This window comes from Macadamia integrifolia, unplaced genomic scaffold (assembly GCF_013358625.1).
Source record: "Macadamia integrifolia cultivar HAES 741 unplaced genomic scaffold, SCU_Mint_v3 scaffold1238, whole genome shotgun sequence".
Classification (NCBI taxonomy): Eukaryota; Viridiplantae; Streptophyta; class Magnoliopsida; order Proteales; family Proteaceae; genus Macadamia; species Macadamia integrifolia.
In genome coordinates, this window is record NW_024868129.1 from 84,695 (window position 1) to 104,219 (window position 19,525).

A 19,525-nucleotide genomic window follows, 5' to 3' on the forward strand; every position below is an offset into this window, starting at 1 on the left:
GATAGGTATTAGTTGGAGAGGAAATGGGGAGAAGTCTTGCTAGGTCATGCGTGAGAGCTCGAGAGAACATAGAGAGGTTCGAGAAAGGGTTGGGGTAGAGAATAAATCGGGAGCAAGGATAGTTATTTGTGGGAGAGAAAATTGGGTGAAGTCATACTAAGGCTTGAGAGAGAGTTTGAGAGAAGAGAGACAGATTCGAGAAAGTGGTTGAGGGTAGAGAAGGGGACTTAAAATTGGGGGTTGGGATACTTATTAGTTGTAGTGAAAATCGAGAGAACTTTTTCTAGGTCATGCAAGAGAGACTGATGGAGAAAGAAAATCGGGAGAATTTTTTGTTGGTCATGCCATAGGAAGAAAATCGAGGGCTAAGTTATTTATTAATGAGAGAAAATCAGGACAAGTAATACTAGGTCGTGCGAGAGAAATTTAAGAAAAGGGTCAAGGGTAAAGAAGGAGAAAAAATTGAGCTGGGATAGTTATTAGAAGGAGAAAAAAATGGGAGAATTTTTTTTTATGCAGTGAGAGAGATCAAGCGAGAGAAAATTGAGAAATTTTTTATAGGTCAATAGGGAGAGAAAATCGAGGGTTGGGATAGGCAATAGGTTGAGAGATAATGTGGAGAAGTTATTATAGGTCATGCGAGAGAGATCAAGAGGAGCGACATTCGAGAAATTTGAGAGAGGGTAGGGTGTAGAGTAGAGAGATAAAGGGAAGTGAGTGAGATTCGAGAAAGAGGTTAGGGGTAGAGAAGGAGAGAAAATCGAGGCTGGAATAGTTAATAATGGGCGAGAAAATTAGGAGAATTTTTGCAAGTCGTGTAAAATAGATCGAGGGAGAGAAACTCGGCTTCCAGGATAGATATTTGTTAGAGAGAAAATCGAGAGAAATTTTGTTAGGTCATCTAAGAGAAAGAAAATCAAGGATTCAGGCAGGTATTAGCAGGAGACAAAATCAAGAGAAGTCATGCTAGGTCATACGAAGAGATCAAGAGAAGATAGAGATTCGAGAAAGGGGTTGGGGCTAGAGAAGAAGAGAAAAAGTCGAGTGTTGAGATGGTTATTAGTGGGAAAAAATTCAGGAGAATTTTTGCTAGGTCATGCAAGGGGAGAGAAAATCAGAAGAAGTCTTGTTAGGTAGTGTGTGAGAGAGATTGAGAAAAGAGAGAGAATCGTGATAGGCATGGTTTTAAGTATCGGTGCGTATCGTGTCGTATCGGCCGATACGTATCTGTATCGGTAGGCATCGGCACGATACATACCGATACGCTACGGGGAATTTTTGGCCCCCTTTTACGTATCGCTGTATCGTGCGTATCGTACCGTACCGTACCGTATCGGTACCGATACGTACGATACTCTACGATACGAACTTTTAAAAATCTGGAAATTCCCGAGAGTATCGGTACGTATCGGTACCGTATCGATATGTATCGACCGTATCGAGCCGTATCGTACTGTATCGGTACCGTATCGGTACGTATCGACTGAAAATATGAAAATTCCCGTGAATGTGCCTTTTATTGTTTGAAACAAACACTTCAAACTCTCACCAATAGTTTTTTATATTTCTCTTCTTTCTTTCCCTTTGATTCACACACCTTTTTGGAGACTCAAATGGTAGATTGAAAGAAACATTGTCGAAGTGAATGGTTCAAAGAAGGAGAAAAACATAGTCCAAGAAGAACCTTGAACTTGAAAGTTGAAAATTTTGAATAGTAAGTTCTTGAATCTTTACTCATTTTTTTCAATTTTAACCTTAGATTTTCAAGTTTTTTTACAAATCTAAGGTTCATTATAGGGGTGTCAACCGGTCGGGTCGGTTCGGTTTCGATCGGGCTTAGTCGGGCTTAAAGATTTTCAAAGGCTACACCGTGTCCGCCCATTTAACTAATCGGGCTTAGTTATTGAGGGCATGGTACACTTTATATTCAGTCGGTCGGCCTCGGGCTATAATCGGGCCACCTTAATCGGGCTTTAGTCGGGCCTTAATTGGGCTACGGACATGTTTAATGTTGAACGGGATTTAACCGGTTTTTAAACGGACCCTCTTTAAAATGTGCTCTTATATTCCGGCCCACTCATGCAAACCCAAAAAAAATGACAATAAATTAATAAATGATATTAAATATAACCATTATTTAAAATATGAACATGTTTTTACTTTTTAGTTTTTACTTTCTAATTTGGGGGGTAAAATAGGTATTCTACAATCATTAAAGGGTCGGGCTAGGCCAGTGCACAATAAGCCGGTCTCGATCGGGTGTTAAACGGTCGGTCTCGGTCGGGCGCCCGACGGTCCAAGTAGCAAAACCAAGACCGACCGTTTATAAACGGGCGGGGCTCAAGCCCGACACGTTTAATAAACGGTCCGGGTTGGACCGGTCTATAAACGGTCGGTCCCGATCGGTTTAGTCGGTTCGGGCCACGAATTGACACCCCTAGTTCATCATACTTAGAATCACATTTTGTGCATCATTATTACATGAAATCATTGGATTTATAAGGATTTACAAACTTTTTTCAAGAGAAAATGATGGTTTCAATTTATTTCAAATTTCTTAGATCTACTCATGCTCAATGATTAAAAATGTTTAGATTTTTTATATGTTATGTAAAAACAAGTGTTCTACAACTTTCATGGAAAATTTTGATTTTTCTCAAAAAAATATATTTGTCTATCAATACTATACCCTCATCATTTTGAACATTTTCAACTCAATATATTTGTCTATCAATACGATACCCTCCACTTAAGTATTTATGCATTCTACATGTTATATATAACTTTTTTTAACTGTTTTTTTATGCAAAAGTGTATAAAAATGTGTTCCCTATCCATTTATGTCCATATCTTTAGCGTATCTTAGCGTATCTCCGATACGATACGATACCCTCCGATACGTATCTTAATTTTGACCGACCGATACGGTGACCGATACCGATACTTTAATCCTTGGTGATAGGGGTTATGGTAGCAAAGGAGAAAGAAAATGGAGGGATCGGATAGTTATTAGTGGGAGGTAAAATCGGGAGTATTTTTTCTAAGTCGTACAAGAGAGATCGATGGAGAGAGAAAATAGTAGAATTTTAGATAGGTCATACGAGAGGGAGAAAATAGGGGGGCTAGGATAGTTATTAGTAGGAGAGAAAATCGGGAGAAGCCATACTAGGTAGTACGAGAGAGATCAAGAGAAGATAGAGATTTGAGAAAGGGATAGAGCTTAAAGAATGAGAGAAAATCGAGGGATGAATAGTTATTATCAGGAGAGAAAATGGAAGAATTTTTTCTTGGTTATGCGAGAAAGATCGTGGGTGAAAAAATCTGGTGCTAGGATAGTTATTAGTGGAAGAGAAAATTGTGAGAATTTTTGCTAGGTCGTGCGAGAGGGAGAGGAAACCAGTGGCTAGGATAGTTATTAGTAGGAAAGAAAATGGGGAGAAGTTATGCAAGGTCATGAGAGAGAGATCGAGAGAATGAAGAGAGATTCGAGAATGGGTTAAGGGTAGAGGATAAATCAGGAGCTGGGATAGTTTTTAGTGGGTAAGAAAATCGGGAGATTTTTTGCAAGGTCATGTGAAAGAGACCGATGGAGAGAGAAAATCGGGTGCTGGGATGGTTATTAGTGGAGAGAAAATCGGGAGAAGTCATATAGGTCATGCAGGAGAGATCGAAAGAAGAGAGTCAAATTCTTGAAAGGGATTGTGGGTTGAGAAGCAAAGAGAAATTCAGGGGTTGAATCAGGAGAATTTTTGCTATGCCATGTGAGAAAGATAGTGGGTGAAAAAATTGGGTGTTGGGATAGTTATTAGTTGGAAAAGAAATGGGGAGAAGTCATGCCAGGTCATGCGAGAGAGATCGAGAGAACAGAGAGAGTTTCGGGAAAAGGTTGGGCATAGAGGATAAATCAGGAGCTGGGATAGTTATTAATGGGAGAAAAAATCGGGAGATTTTGTGCTATGTCGTGTGAGAGAGATCAAGGGAGAGAGAAAATTGGGTGCTAGGATAGTTATTAGTGGCTAAAAAATCACGATAATTTTTTCTAAGTCATGCGAGGGAGAAAAGTCAAGTATTGGGAAAGTTATTAATGGGAGAGAAAATCAGGAGAATTCATGCTAGGTAGTGCGAGGAAAGAGAGATAGATACATGAAAAGGGTTAGGGGTAGAGAAGGAGAGAGAAATTTAGGGGTTGGGCTAGTTATTAGGGGGAGAGAAAATCAGAGAATTTTTGCTAGGTCGTGCGAGAGGGAGAGAAAATTGGGGGTTGGGATGGTTATTAGTGAGAGGAAAATCGGGAGAAGTTATGATGGGTCGTGCGAGAGAGATTGATGGAAGGGAAAAATCAGTAGAATTTTAGATAGGTCGTTTGAGAGGGTGAAAATCAGGGGGCCAAGATAGTTATTAGTGGAGACAAAATTGGGAGAAATCATGGTAGGCCATGTAGGAGATTAGAGAAAACTGTCAGGGTAAAGTAGAAGAAAAAATCGGGAGCTGAAAAATTATTAGTGGGAAAGAAATTGGGAGAATTGTTTTTAGTCCGTGAGAGAGATCTTGGGAGAGAAAATTGAGGGTTGGGATAGGTATTAGTTGGAGTGGAAATGGGGGAGAAAGTCTTGTAAGGTCATGCTCTTTGGACATCGAAGCAAGTAAGCGAGAAGTTGAAGCAGAAGCAAGGCACGTCAGCCACAGAAAATAAAACTCTTGCATAGCCTTCATACCCGTACTTGCCCTTTTTGATAAACACCCACCTTTTTTCTGGGTATCCCGCTTGAAGCAAGAGGATTAGACATCTAATTCATTGAGCCGATAAGATCGAAGTAGTAGGTTTCCAACCTAGCTGTTTATATAGAGAGAGAGATCAAGTGAACATAGAAAGATTCGAGAAAGGGTTGGGGTAGAAAATAAATCGGAAGCAGGGATAGTTATTAGTGGGAGAGAAAATCGGGAGATTTTTGCTAGGTAGTGCAAGCGATAGCAAGGGAAAGAGAAAATGAGGTGCTGAGATAGTTATTAAAGGGGAGAAAATCAAGAGATTTCTAGGTCGTGTGAGAGAAGGGAGAGAAAATTACGAGCTGGGATAGTTATTAATGGGATAGAAAATGGGGAGAAGTCATGTTAGGACATGCGAGAGAGTTTGAGAGAATAGAGACAGATTCGAGAAAGGGCTTGAGGGTAGAGAAGGAGAGTTAAAATCGAGGGTTGGAATATTTATTAGTGGGAGTGGAAATCGGGAGAATTTTTTCTAAATCGTGCAAGAGAGATCGATAGTGTCACACCCCATTCACACAGAACCGGACCAGTGACAGGGTTAACTCCGGTTAACCCAAACCTGCCAGGATCATCTGATACAGTATCCAACCACAGTATACACACAACTAAGAAAATGTTCAACAATTCAGCGAAAGGCTTAAATTACCTGTAAATGTCCCCATTATACTTGATACCCAAATTGTAGTACATCGTTAAGTACATGTGGGCCCGCAGGCATGATATTTACACAAAAAGAATACAATTTACATATCAAGTACACAAAAGGGATCATCAAAAGAATAAAAAAGTAACCCTGTATGGAGTCACTGCTGTGGTCCCACAGCACAACCCTCGCACATGCAATTCGTGCCGTGCTTATAGTCCTCGGGGACCCACCAATCCTCCTTGGGAAATTCCATTGTGGGGCCCGACCCTTGATCCTCAGGCTGGTGACCTGCAAAATCGTCTAAAAGAGGTGCACACGTGGGATGAGCTCACTGGCTCAGTAAATGAAAAGGAGGACCACACAACAGTCCACACAACAATCACAACCATATACACTATATGTTATGTAATTCATTTTTAATCACATCCACCTAAATAACATTACTAAGTCTTGGGTTTAGTGCTACTACAACCACAGTGCGTGTATACTCTGGGTACGAGCCGTGAACTCCATCCCGTGATACGCCCATAGGGCTGTCGGAGAAGGCCCACCGTGAGTACTCAGAAAAGTAAAGCATGTCAAACACCGGCTCTCAACATAAAAGTAAATGACATAAAATAAAAGTGTTGACTCCAGCAATTTAAAAGCAGTACGATTGGCCCTTGAATATGCCACCGGGGTTACCGACTGTCCTAATGACCAACCGGGTATATGTCTAACCGCCACAGTGACCCGACAACCGCAACCACTGCTTCCCCCCAAATGGTAACCCGACACCTCAACCCCTGTTGGGAAAGGTCGTAACACGGGAAGATGATAATCCTACACTGCATGCTCCTATATGACATAGTACGATCGCATAGTGCCTTCGTGTCCCATTCCACGGGCCACCCTGCACTCGTTTCCAAGCCGACTACGGCATCTAGTCTATTAATGCATTATGCACAATGATATCATCATTCATCACATAATCACATCATCATTTGACATTGAAAAAATAAACACAACACACAAGTCATAATAATATGATGATGGCTAAGTTACACATAATTTGCATAATGACATGACTAGTCTAGATACAATTAAATGAATGCCAAACAAACCTTAAAATAAGGTCAAACGTCCTCTCCCCACTTACCTGTAGTGTACAAAGACTCACGCCCGGTACGGGTGAGATCCGGTGCGAGAAACGTAAGTTTTGGTGAACCTATCATAAGTGAATGGGGTTAGCATTTCACCACTTTGGGGTCAAAACTAACAAGATTTGATGATAAAATCATGTTTAGAATCCTAAAAGAAGGTTGCACGTCTGTTTTGGGTCCATTCGGATGTAGAAATCACGTTGGGAGCCTCTCGGGTGGGTCGGACAGCCCACCTGTCATGACCCACCAGTCCTGACCGGCGGGTAGGTCGACCCACCGGTCCTGACCCACCGGTCACGACCGACGGGCAGGTCGGCCCGTCGGTAGGGGCCCACCGGTGCAGGCCTAGGGCCTGCTAGGACCGATGGGCAGGTTGGCCCACAGGTCAGACCGCTGGTAGGGCCCGCCGGTTGGCCCCGAGGCCCTGTCCTTTCAGGAGGGTGCCCTCAGGCGGGCCATTTGGCCCACCGGTCTTGGCGGAAAAATGCCATTTTCCCCGAAACCTTCCCCAACCTTTGGAGAATCAAATGAGGCTTTTCCAAACCCATTCTCCACACATTCAAGGTCTCATAAGATGGTTCTAACCTAGATCTAGGTTAGATTTAAGGAATGGAAGCCATCTTACCTTCTTTGCTCAAGAACTCGTTCAAAAACCCCAAAATCACTTCAAATCACCAATGCTCCTCCAACCGTGGAAACACTTCTTCCAATCCTTCAAAATCAACACATAAACCATCTATTAAACCTTAGATTCATCATCTCAAGGGGGATCTACAAGACCTCAAGAACCACTACCCAAATCAAGGGTTTTACTTGGGTATGGTGAAAGTTTAGGGAATATAGCCTTCGCTCATCTCTAAACGCAGATCTCGTGTTAGGGATCACTCTTCCGGCGTCGGAATGGGAAGATCAAGCCTTGGCGCCGCTTAAATCCATCCCTTCTTCCTCTTCCTCCCCTTTCTTCTTCTCCATTCTCTTTTCTCCCTCCTTTTCTCTCTCCTCTTTACTCTTTTCACCAAACACCCGAATGTCATAAATAAGAAAATGGAAAACTCATAAATCCTATTTATACTTTCTAAAACAACTAAGTAATCACATGGGTGGGTCACTCAGGTGGGCGGATGCGCCCACCTGAGACTACCCACCTGAGGGCTGAAAATTGACCAACAAGTGGGATTTTGATGGAATTCGACTCTTGGCATGAATCTCACTCTTGGCACAAGATATATTATATGTATACACTTTAGGATATGGCTACATACCAGCTTCATCCGTACATGGCCTTATGATATGTGCATGTACACGGCTTGGGTACACCCATCTCCTCTGGCACTGACTCGGACTTGTCTGGCCAACCGGTGTTCAAAGTCACCCTTGCCATCATGGTCCACAAGGAACCCGCCTTAACCCTCTCCGATTCGGGTCCTGCATGGTTAAACTAGGTCAACCGTGTAATTAGACCAAATTTAAAAGTAGGGTATCATAGATAGAGAGAGAAAATCTGGAGAATTTGTTTTTTGTCATGCGAGAGGGAGAAAATTGGGGGCTAGGTTAGTTATTAGTGGAGAGAAAATCAGGACAATTAATGCTAGGTCGTGCGAGAGAGATTCGAGAAAAGGGTCAGTGGTAAAGAGGGAGAAAAAATTGGGGGTTGGGATAGTTATTAGCAAGAAGAAAAAAATAGGAGAACTTTTTTTAGGCCGTGAGAGAGATCAGAGGAGAGAAAATAGAGAGAATTTTTGGTAGGTCTTGTGATAGGGAGAAAAAATGGGGGGCTGGGATAGGTAATAGGTTGAGATATAATGTGAAGAAGTCATTATAGGTCATTCGAGAGAGATCAAGAGGAGAGAGATTCGAGAAATTCGAGAAAGGGTAAGGGGTAGAGTAGAGAGATCAATAAAAGTGACTGAGATTTAAGAAAGAAATTGGGGGTAGAGAAGGAGAGAAAATCATGGGTTGGAATACTTTGTAGTGGGTGAGAAAATCTGTCACACCCCACTCCCAGTAGACCCAATTTACCATTAGGAATACCGACGGTCTGAGTAAGACACGTACCTATCTTACAACCTACCAGGATCTCTGATAGCAGTACCTTAACATTTTCACAATCTCACAACACAAACCAACATAAGCAGCAGAATCAGAGTATAGTAGTGGAATCATAAATAAAATGGGGAAAAGTTTAGTGATAATATAATAGCGATAACCGAGTTATTCTGTTAAATTCATCCATGACGTATGATATATTCTCAAAACAATATAAAACCCACAGCTATACCCAAAAGTATCAAAATGTGATGTACAATCTCACAGTGCGGCATAAGCACAGTGGTCGTAAGCACAGTCCGGATCGTGCTCCTCTGCTTCTGGCATCCACCAATCGCTCACATCATACTCCGACCCAGAAGATACTGAGTCACCCACCATTGGCACCACGGTACCTGCATCATCATCTAAAAAAAGGGTGCATACGTGGGGTGAGCTTTCCAACTCGGTCAGTGAGGGGCGGGGTAAGCACATCCAAGCGAGATAATAGCAGTAATAATTTATGGTGCATGATTGCGGAAATTAAACACATAGTCCATGATGCTCGCGATGCAGTTCATTTGTTTATTATCCACCTAACAATACAAACTAAATCTGGTAAATGCTACTATAGCGCATTAGGCTGTATCCCTCGTCTCGGAAATGACATCAACTGTGCAGCGATACAAACCCTAGCTGTGATTAGAAGCCTGCCGACCCCCATATGCGTCCATTGGTCACCCAACAAACCCCTGATAACCCCCTCTTGGCAATCACGGCACCGATAACACATCGGCCATGCCAGACAGGTTTCCACCTCTGGCAACAATCACATCGTACCGCAGGAGTGGCACTTCGGAAAGACACATCAAACATAGCACAATGGGTTATCTAACACCTCAACCCCTGTTGGAAAGGGTGCGTAGCATAGGGAGTGATACCTAACCACTTATATACTACATGCCTTCATAATTATACAGTTAGTATAGATAACACAATACCGGAGAGACCTCGGCCACAAAGTGTAATCCATCTCCAAATACAGTCCCGGGTACACGATACCAGAGAGACCTTAGCCACAAAGTGTAACCCAAGACCATTTACCTAATCTAGCATGCAAATAGTAGTTGAGTATGGACTACGCAACACTAGTAAGACCTCGGCCACGAAGCGTATCGAGTTCCAAATATAGTCCCGGGGTACACGATATCAGCGAGACCTTGGCCACAAAGTGTAACCCGCAACTACAACTAACTCTAATGCACATAATCAATGCATGAATGCAACATACATATGGCAATCATGGCATTGGTACCACCTCGGCCACGTTGGATTCCGTCTCACATACACACACACACATCCAAACACACGGCGATCATAGTACCAATACCACCTCAGCCACACTAAATCCCGTCATACATTTTCATATAATTTATATTAAAATCGTAAAATGACAATGTAGCATATCATCATCGTATTTGAATAATTACAATTAAACATTTAATTCTAAACATGTGAGTAATTTAATGATATTAAATATTTTAGAAATAAACACAATCCATCCCTCACCTGTTTTATGATCGGGTGTGTTTGGGTTCAAGTACAACTACTGATTGATCAATTTAATTCTGGCTTCGGGGCACGTGCACGTCACTGTCCTAGACACAAATGTACATTAGTACGTATCAAAAACATCATAAGGGACCCACACAGGTCACCCCAAAAGGGTACAGACACAGTCCCCAGGTGACAATACTGTCACTAGAAACACCCACCGAAAATAGGCATTTCCACCAGAAACTTCAGTCCTATTTCCAGTGGAGGTGACAGAGAGCACATAAGGCTCATATGTCCACCAGAAATATGCCACCGGAAACAAACCCAGTGGATTCGGTGGTGGTTCAGGGCAGTCCAACTATTTTTGTGTTTTCTGGCTCAGGCCCAATTGTCGGGATTTGTTCCATGGAGTTTGTAGGGGATGTTCCTAGCATCATTCTAAGCTAAGAAAATTCCAATTCCACTGAACCATTTGGGAGATACGTCGATCGAACGATCGAAACCGTAGTTGATCTTTTGGCATTACATGTTGCCAAAACTCACCGGGCTTGGTTCGAGCTCGGTAACAACACCGGAAGGGTAGAACACGCATCCTACAACCTTAACATGGTGGGTACACCAAGATTTTATCCATACCTAGCTTTGTCTAGGTCAAAATGAAAAGAGAGAGAGAGAGGCATGGGAAGTTGTACTTACCTCCGGTAGTGATTCTAGCAATAAGGCGGTAGCTGACACCAAGGTAGGCCCCCAGTCCCCTCCTCCTTGTTCTTTTTCTTCCTTCCTCTCCTCTTTCTCTCCTCTCTTATATTGGGCAGAAGGGAAATAAGGAAATGAATCCCCATGTCCCAACTTATAACTTAAGTGGGCCTTAGGGTCCGTTTGGTTTGGACCCCTTTTGAACCGAACGGGTTAAAATGAAATTTAGGGCACGAGGACCTACACATTTAGGTCCATAAGGTACCCACATCAAGAGGAAAATGTGGAGGATGACTTAGGATCATCCGAAGTCATTTACGATGTGAGTGGCGAGAACCACTGGCATCGGAACCTCGACAGTAGCCTGTCAACCCACCAGAAATAGGCACCCAATTCAGGCCTAGGCTGCTTCCAATGGCTTGTTTTCGGTGGCCAAGATAGCTTGTTGTCCCATGGTTGGCCTCACACTGGTGGCTGCCCTCAAACATGATCAAGGCCTTTCAACGATTATGACTCGTGCCAGAAATCAAGTGTGGGGAGTCGGATCACTTACCTTATGGGATCGAAAGGTATGAATCCCCTCCAATTGGATAGGCACGCAATGCACGAATATGTGGGGTCATCTCTACCCCTTCGACAATGCATAACTGTGAGCCAAAACCCGATCGTGCTTTCAATCTCTAATCCGAGGCCTATCAGAATAGCTTAGATTAGACCAGATTAGGGCATGGGTGTAATATCCCCCCCCCACCTTACAAGAATTTCATCATCGAAATTGAATATACCTGGCAAATCAAACAATCCAGGATACTGCTTCATCATTTCATCTTCTCGCTCCCAAGATGCTTCCTATTCGGGGTGGTTCATCTATTTTACTTTGATAAAGGAAATAGTGCGGTTGCGAAGAACATGGTCCTTTCGATCAACAATCTTCTCTGAATACTCCACATAGGCAAAGTCCTCATCCAAGTCACGGGGTATGTAAATCAAGATGTGAGTCAGGTCAGGAATGTACTTCCTCAACATAGACACATGGAAGGCATCATGTGTACCTTCCAATTCTGGTGGCAAAGCTATATGGTAAGCTACCATTCCGATCCTCTTCAGTACATTATATAATCCCATAAACCTTGGACTAAGCTTTCCCTTTTTGCCGAACCGCATCACCCCTTTAATTGGAGAGATCCGCAAGAACACCTTGTCTCCAACACCAAACTCCAGATGCTTCCTCCTAACATCCGCGTAGCTTTTCTGTATGGTCTGAGCTGCCTTGATCCTTTCTTTGATCACATTCACCTTCTCATTAGTAGCCTATGTCAAGTCCAGACCCAAAATATGTCGCTCACTAACCTCATCCCAATAGAGTAGAGTCTGACATTTCCTGCCATACTGTGCCTCGAATGGGGACATCCGATGGTGGCCTGATAACTGTTGTTGTAGGAGAACTCAATAAAAAAAATGTGCTCATCCCAACTATAACTCATATCCAAGGCACATACTCGGAGTAGGTCCTCCAATGTCTGAACAATCCTCTCCAACTAACCATCGGTCTAAGGGTGAAAGGATGTGCTGAAAGCCAATTGTGTGTCCATAGCCTTCTACACACATGTCCAAAACTTAGAAGTGAACCTAGGATCTCGATCAAAGATGATACTAACTAGTACACCGTGCAACCTGATGATGTTATCAATATACAACTTGGCTAACTTGTCCATAGAAAATATGATCTTGATTGGGATAAAGTGAGCTGCCTTGGTCAAGCGGTCCACAACTTTCCAAATGGCATCCATACCCTTCTGTGTATGGGATAGGCCTGTGACGAAGTCCATAGTAATATACTCCCATTTCCACTCCAGAATAGGTAGGGACTATAACAACCCATGAGGCCTCTGTCTCTTAGCCTTGACTTGCTGGCATGTGAGGCATTTGGACACATGTGTGGCCACATCATTCTTCATTCTTTTCCACCAGTAGGAGCCTTTGAGGTCCTTGTACATTTTAGTGCTGCAGGGGTGAATAGAGTATGGAGAGCTATGTGCCTCTCTCAAAACTGTGTCTCTCAAATCCCCATCACTGGGCACACACAACCTCCCTTTCAACTTGAGAATCCCGCTTTCAGTCACTGAGAAATCTGGGTCCTTTTGGGTTCTTTCTTGGCATTCAATCATCAGCTTCTATAACTATGCATCAGTAGCCTGAGCTGTAATGATCCTATCCAGCAGACTAGGTTGCACCACTAATACCGATAGTAACAAGGTGACACCCTCTACTAATAGCTCCAAGTCTAGTTTCCTGGCCTCCTCTAAGAGATACTCATTGGTGGTCAATGATGCAAAATTCAATGACAGAAATTTTTAACTAAGTATATTAGAAACCACATTGGCCTTTCCTGAGTGATAGTGGATAGTACAATCATAATCCTTCATCTGCTCTAACCAATGCCTCTATCTCGTGTTGAACTCTTTTTGGGTAAAGAAGTACTTAAGGCTTTTATGGTCACTGAAGATCTCACTATTCTCACCATATAGGTAGTGTCTCCAAATTTTCAATGCAAAAATCATAACTGCCAACTCCAAATCATGGGTGGGGAAGTTCTTCTCGTAATCCTTTAACTGACGGGATGCATAAGCAATGACTTTCTCGTGCTGCATTAATACACGACTCAATCCCAGCTTGGAGGCATCACTATAAACAACCATACCATCTATATCAATCGGGATAGTCAAAACTGGAGCTGATACCAACTTTTACCTTAGCTCCTTGAAGCTCTTCTCACAAGTATCAGACCACTCAAATTTTACACCCTTTCGTGTGAGTCGGATCATCAGAGTAGCAATACGGGAGAAGTTCTCGATAAACCTCCTGTAGTATCCTGTCAATCCCAAAAAACTACGTATGTTTGCCACACTCTTGGGAGTCTCCCATTCTAGAACTGCCTTCACTTTGCCTGGGTCAACCTCTATATCCTTGGCTGAAACAATGTGGCCTAGGAATGCCACTTATGACAACCAAAACTCGCACTTGCTGAATTTGGCATAGAGTTGCTTCTCTCTCTACCGTTGCAGTACTAACCTCAGGTGAACAGAATGTTCCTCTGCACTCTTGGAGTAGACCAAAATGTCATCAATGAATACTATCACAAACTTATATAAGACATCCTAGAATACCCAGTTCATCAAATCTATAAATGCAGCCGGTGCATTGGTCAACCCAAATGACATTACCAAGAATTTGTAATGTCCATACCTTGATCTGAAGGATGTCTTACTAACATCACTATCCTTGATCCTGAGCTGGTGGTAGCCTGATCTAAGGTCTATCTTGGAAAACACCTTGGCACCCTGCAACTGATCAATCAAATCATCTATCCTTGGCAAAGGATACCGGTTCTTAATGGTTAGCTTATTAAGCTCCCGATAATTAATACACATTCTCATACTTTCGTCTTTCTTCTTGACGAACAATACCGGTGCTCCCCATAGAGACACACTAGGTCTAATGAATCCCTTCTTCAGAAGGTCTTGAAGTTATGCTTGCAATTCCTTCAAATCTGTGGAGGACATGCGGTAAAGGGCCTTTGACATTGGTGCCAAGCCAGGGAGTAGGTCTAAAGCAAATTTTGTCTCTCGGTCCGGTGGCAAACCTGTCAAGTCATCTGGGAATACATCAGGAAATTCCATCACCACGTCTAGCTCAGTCAATGACCTAATCTTTACCCCAGTATCCATCACAGATGCTAAGTAGCCTTGACATCCCTTATCTAGTAGCTTCTTCATCTGGAGTGCAGATATGATAACTTTCTTGGGTTTCTTGGGCTTATCCCCTTGGAACACAAACTCATCATCATCACGAGGTCTAAAAATGATAGCCTTCTCTGCATATAGCACACTGGCTTTATATGCGGACAACTAGTCCATTCCTATAATCACGTCAAAGTCGGTCATATCCAACTCGATCAAGTGAGCATTCAACTCATGATCACCTATGGTCACTGGAGAAGGCTCATAAACATAGTTCAAACCCACCACACTTCCTATAGGGGTGCTCATAGCCAAACATTGAGTCTATCCCTTAGGTGGAATTCTCGTCTTCTTCGCAAATTCTGGTGACACGAATGAATGCAAGGCTCCTGAGTCAAATAACATATGTGTAGGCAATAATGATATCAATAATGTACCTGTCACTACACAGGGTGCAACCTCAGCATCTTCTGCAGTCATAGCAAACACTCTGCCTTGTGGTCTCTAGACCTGTAGGGGTTGTGCTGGTCTAAGGGTTGAATATGTCTGTTGGGGCCTAGGTGGCATAGTATAGGGTGCATCACCTAGCCTTTGGTGGGGGCATGTCCTCACCATGTGGCCTAGCTGATCACAATGAAGCATCTCAGGTTCTATCCTGAAGACTGAGATACAACACTAGATCGGGAGGGCTGGGAAGTTTGACTAGCATTAGGCCTCCTAAATTACACTGGATTTGGGTTGACATAAGGCACTTGGAAAGGTTTGTTGCCTCTTCTACAATCAGTAGATCCCATTGGCCTCTTTCTCGTTCCTTGTTGTGCCGTGTAGTTATCCCTATGCCGATCTTCAATAGACTTGGCCACTTGGACCACCTTAGCATAGGTTTGCAGTTTCAACCCTTCCTCAAACTTCTTCGCTTTAGCCCTATCACCTCAGAGATGCTCAGGAGCAAAATGGAATAGCTCCTCAAAGCGTAGCTGATACTCGAGCACAGATCGGGAACCTTGAACCAACTGAGAGAACACACTCTCTCTCCTATACTGGAAGCTTTCCAAAAAATAGTTCTCAAAGAAGGCCCATTTGAAGTTTACCCAAGTAGGGTTTGAGTTACTGGCCCTCAGAGTAGGCTCGGTGGCACTCCACCAATCATCCGCTCCATTCTGTAATTGATAGCCCGCACATAAAATCTTTTGTTCATCAGTGCAGCCCATCAGTCTAAAAACCTTCTCCATTCCACCAATCCATCTTGATGGATACAACGGGTCTTACCCCACCTTGAAGAAACATGGGGGCCTAAGTCGTTGAAACTTCTCCATCATTTTTATCAAGTCTGTCCAGCCCTCTACATAGGCTTGAGCTTGTTCCAGTATCTGGTCTTGCATATGCCCATGCACTTGTGACCCACTAGATGTTTGAAGGGTAGCCGATCCAACGGGTATTAGAACGGGTGTCGGTGGAGTACGAGGTGTGGGTGGTGCATTGTGGGCTTCCATTGTTGCTTGGATCCCAGCCATAAACTGGTTTTACCTTTCTTCCACTTTTCGCATCATGTTATTCATTATGGATGCCACATCCTGGGCTGTAAGTACAATCAGAGCTGGAGGTCCATTGTGGGGTCTACCCTGATTTCATGTAGGGGAAGCAGGAGGTGACGGGCATGATTGGGATGGGATCAGGATCGGGATTGGGTGTTCTGACGTGATTGATTCCTGTGAATGAATTCGATTAGTGTGTATGCATAAACAAGGTTGCATGTAAATGGGAACACATGCATGTATAAGTGGGGTCCACACACATTAGGATCCGATCGCACACACATCCCTAAGGGTCACACCATTAAAGTAACCAAAATAAAATTTTAGATTTGAAAAAAAATAAAATGATTTACTTTCCAAAAGAGTCCATCGGAAACAAGAAATATGGTTTAGTCCATCAAAAATATCAGTGGTATTTCCTGTGGGCAAAACAGAGGACAAAAATCAACTTTTCTCTTCACCAAAAACAGGCACCGGAAGCATGCCTAGTATTTCCGGTGGGTTGTTTTCGGTGGAACCAAATCAACCATAAATAGGCTTGGGTCTTAACTTATTCACACAAAACCCTATTTACTCTTGTGAGAAAGATATGGAAATGGCCAAGGAGTCTTTTGCTACCCATTCCCTACCTTCCTCGCTCTATTTCATGATTGATCGGTGCCGCATTCACATCCAAGGCATGTTTTCCCTCTCTATAACCTAGTTTTTATGATTTTCTTCTCTGTGAGTTTTGCATTCAGCTATTTAACTAGGTTTTTCATTCCAAATCCTTAAGAATCATCTTGCAACGATGTCTGGACACCGTGTACGTGCCCGATATGCTCTTATACAAGAAGAGTAAGATGCCACTGAGAAGTTCAACCCCACTCTATGGTTGAGCGAGACCGATGAGAACTTTTTGAGTTTTGTAATGTGGACTCGGGTGTCTATGTGAGGACCAATGACTTCCACGCATTCCATCTCCATCAACGGTTTGATGAGGTTGGGTGGTACCATATCTTAAAACCCAGCAGATACTACTACCCCACACTGGTCATGCTATTCTACTCTAACTTGCAGTGCATGAACCGGGGTACCGACGAGATGCGGATCACCTCCTATGTGAAGGGGGTGGAGATCTCCTTTGACATGGGGCAGTTGGCCAATATTCTAATGGTTAGCAATGCCAACGACCTAGTGTAAAAGAGATCGAGGGAGAGAGAAAATATGGAGAATTTTTTATAGGTCATACGAGATGGAGATAAAATCAGGGCTAGGATTGTTATTAGTGGTAGAGAAAATCGAGAGGAGTTATACTAGGTCATACAAGAGAGATCGAGAGGAGAGAGGAAAATTTTGAGAAAGGGGTCGAGGTGAAGGAGAGAAAATCAAGGGCTGAGATAGTTATTATTGGGAGAGAAAATAGGAGAGTTTTTTCTTGGTCATGCGAGAGGGTCAAGGCTTAGAAAATTGAGTGATGGAATAATTATTAGTGGGAGAGAAAATCATGTGAACTTTTGCTAAGGCTTGTGTGTGAGAGAGAGAAAATTGGGGCTAGTATAGTTATTAGTTCGAGAGAACATGGGAAAAATTCATACTTGGTCATGCAAGAGAGATTCAAGAAAGGGTCGAGGGTAGGAGAAAGAAAAATCGTGGGTTAGGATAGTTATTAGTGGGAGAGAAAATTGGGAGATTTTTTGTGCCAAGTCGTGCAAGAGAGATCGAGAGAGGGAGAAAATTGGGTACTGGGATAGTTATTAGTGGAGATAAAATCAGGAGAACTTTTTCTAGGTCATGTGACAGAGGGAGAGAAAATTAGGTGTTGAGATAGTTATTAGTGGGAGAGAAAATTGGGACAAGTCATGCTAGGTCAGGCAAGATATTGAGAGAAGAGAGTGAGATTCGAGAAAGGGGTTGGGGGTAGATAGTTATCAGTGGGAGAGATAATCGAGAGAATTTTTACTTAGTCGGGGTAGAGAAGGAGGAAGAAAATTAGGTGATGGGATAGTTATTTGTGGGAGAAAAAATTGGGAATTTTAGATCGGTTATGTGAGGGAGAAAAAATCAGGAGAAGTCATGCTAGGTCATATGAGAGGGACCAATACAGAAGAGAGATTCGAGAAATGGGTTGGGGTAGAGAATAAGAGAAAATCCTAAGAATTTTTGCTAGGTCGTGCGATAGAGATCGAGGGAGAGGGAAAATACGCAGAATTTTGTAGAGGTCATGCAAGACAGAGAGAAAATGGGGGGTAAGATAGTTATTAGAGGGAGAGAAAATTGAGAGATGTAATGATAGGTCGTGCTAGAGAGATCTAGAGAAGAAAGAGATTCAAGAAAGGGGTCGGGGGTAAAGAAAGAGGGAAAATTAGGGCCTAGGATAGTTATTAATTAGAGAGAAAATGGGTGAATTCTTTCCAGGTCGAGCAAGAGAGGTTGAGGGTGAGAAAATCGATTACTGGGATAGTTATTAGAGAGAGAGAAATCTATAGAATTGGTCATACGAGAGGGAGAGAAAATCGATGGCTGGGTTAGTTACTAGTTGGAGAGGAAATAGGGAGTAGAATGCTAGGTATTGCAAGAGTGATTTGAGAAAGGGTAGGCCGTAGATGATAAATTAGAAGCTGGGATAGTTATTAGTGGGAGAGAAAATCAATTGATTAATTGCTACGTCGTGCGAGAGAGATCGAGGGAGGGAGAAAATTGGGTGCTGGGATAGCTATTAGTGGAGAGAAAATCGAGAGGTTGGGATAGTTACTAATGGGAGAGAAAATTGAGAGAAGTCATGTTAGGTCGTATGAGAGTGATTTAGAAAAAAGAGAGAAAATCGAGAAAAGTGTTGGGGTAGAGAATGAGAGTGAAAATCAGGGGTTAGGATAGTTATTGGTGGGAGATAAAATTGGGAGAATTTTTTTTAAGTCGTGCAATGGAATTTAATGTAGAGAGAAAATTAGTAGAATTTTAGCAAGGACGTGTGAGAGGGAGAAAATTGAGGGGCTAGGATAATTATTAGTAGGAGAGAAAATCGGGAGAAGTCATGCTAGGTAATGCGAGAGAAATCAAGAGAAGATAGAAATTCGAGAAAGGGGTAGAGTGTAAAGAAGGAGAAAAAAGGGATGGGTAGTTATTGTCGGGAGAGAAAATGGGAGAATTTTTCTTTAGTTATGAGAGAGATCGTGGGTGAAAAAATCTGGTGCTAGGATAGTTATTAGTGGGAGAGAAAATTGTGAGAATTTTTCCTAGGTCGTACGAGAGGGAGAGAAAACTAGTGGCTGGGATAGTTATCAGTTGGAAAGGAAATGGGGAGATGTCATACAAGGTCATGCAAGAGAGATTGAGAGAATAAAGAGAGATTCAAGAATGGGTTGGGGGCAGAGGATAAATCAGGAGCTGGTATAGTTATTAGTGGGAAAGAAAATTGTGAGATTTTTTGTAAGGTCG